The sequence below is a fragment of the Rhagoletis pomonella genome, unplaced genomic scaffold (genome assembly GCF_013731165.1).
Source record: "Rhagoletis pomonella isolate Grant_MI unplaced genomic scaffold, Rhpom_1.0 Rhpom_scaffold_00126, whole genome shotgun sequence".
NCBI lineage: Eukaryota > Metazoa > Arthropoda > Insecta > Diptera > Tephritidae > Rhagoletis > Rhagoletis pomonella.
Genome location: NW_023458680.1, coordinates 125,171 through 127,252, shown reverse-complemented (window position 1 = coordinate 127,252; position 2,082 = coordinate 125,171).

The window sequence follows — 2,082 nt, the reverse complement described above, 5'->3', positions numbered from 1 at the left end:
AAATTTTTCTTACTGCATATCTCTGGAAGTGTTCATGGTGGAGTACTGCAGCTTGGTAGGGATATATATGAAATCAATCGCATACTCATGAAAAAATTGATGTTATTGGAAAAGGGGCGTGGCACCTCACATACAAATTGAGTTTTTCATACTGCATATTTCTGGATGTGTTCATTGCAGTCAAGTACTATACTCAAATAAACCGAATTTTTCATACTGCACATCTCTGGAAGTACTCATGGTTGAGTACTGGAATAGTATATAGAGATATACGAGTATAGAGATATACGAAATCAATCGCATACTCTTAGAGAAAATTGGAGATATTTAAGAACGGGACACGGTGTCTTCCAAAAGGTACTGAAACTATTACCTATCTTTGGATGTATATATGTACATAAATATAATACTTCTGTTCGTGTGTTTTTGAGTGAATCCGATCTGGCTTATATTCGAGATACTTATGTATTTGTAACGGTAAGGGCAATACTATTGTAAAAAACAGCCGCCGGGTAACGCTGGGGTCGAGTTGTTATTAAAAATCGTCAAGTGCGAAAAAGTGGCGTGAATGTCCGATTACATCGATGTGCTGTACCACCAGTAAAAAAAATAATTTTGGGCGGTACGAAGTTCGCCGGGTCTGCTAGTTATATATAATTATTTCAGTTTATGCTTAGATATGTGCGTACTTACGTTTTCGCAGTAGTAAACTCTGTTGCAACAAAAACGATGCGGATTCGCTCCGACGGAATCGCACTGATGTGTGGATACCATGTGTGGATACCTTACATATAAATAAAAAATTATGATGGTTTTGGCGACTTTTTCACATCCTAATTTGTTAGTTATGCCGGCTCGAGAACACACTTTTTTGGAATTTTAATTTAAACACAGGTTTTTAATTTTCTCCAATATATTTATTTCGGTTACACCGCGGTAACCTTCTTCAGGGCAACTAGTGACAACAAAAACGTAAAATACATATAAACATATAACAGTTTTCATAATAATAATTAAACACTAAATACATACGTGGAGTTTTGTACTGTTTTCTTGTTTGCCAGTAAGTATCTATATAAGTGAGCGCAATTATCAGTATCCGTTTTGTAGTTCAGTTTTATGTTTGTCGGTGTGTTAGTTATATGGAGCATTTCTAAAATAAAGCGCTTGTTATAGTATATTTGTTTCTTAACATATAATTATCACTAATTTATGCTGGAAAGCGTTTCTTAACCCAAAAAATTTGCAGAAACTAATAGCTCTCTCTCGCTCTTAAATACGTTCTTATTATTCTGGCACTCCTGCTAATTTCTTCTTATAAAATTTTTAAATTTCAAATTGAATAAACAAAAATTCGCGCCAAATATTTTCAATACTCAAATACACCGCTCAGCTGTTTACTTGCTAGTTTCTGCTAGTTTTGCGTTTTTTTAATACGTTCTACGCTCTATGTGAACGTAATTCTGTCAATTTTACCATTCTTCTCCTTATCTGCTAGAAAAGAAAAGAAACAAAGCCAGTGTTACTCTTGTTGGAGAATCGTTGCTCCGTCGAAGTTCGGAGAGTGACCGCTGGTAGCACAGTGGGCCATGAGGGCTGTTTTTTTTTGGAAATTTGCATTCTGACATTGTTTAAAATGAGATTTATATTGTGATAGTCTTGTTTTTAATTCTATATTTTGTTGAGCCTATATAAATACATATATGCTGTTACAAGACTCGTTGCTTCTGCCGTTGCAAGGAATTTTGTAAATTACGTTACTTTTTTCAGTTTTAGATATTTATACCCGAGCGCACTTATGCACAAGGGTATATTAACTTTGTTCGCATAACGGTTGTTTGTAACAGCCAAAACGAATCGAGATAGATATGGACAAATGTATACATAAATGATCAGAATGAAAAGAGAAGTTGATGAAGCCATGTCTGTCTGTCCGTCCGTCCGTTCGTCGGTCTGTCCGTGTATACGATAACTCGAGCAAAAATTGAGATATGTGATATGTAAGTTGGCCTTTATTCAAGGTAGGTTGGTATTAAAAATGGGCGAAATCGGACTGTAACCACGCCCACTTCCCATATAACT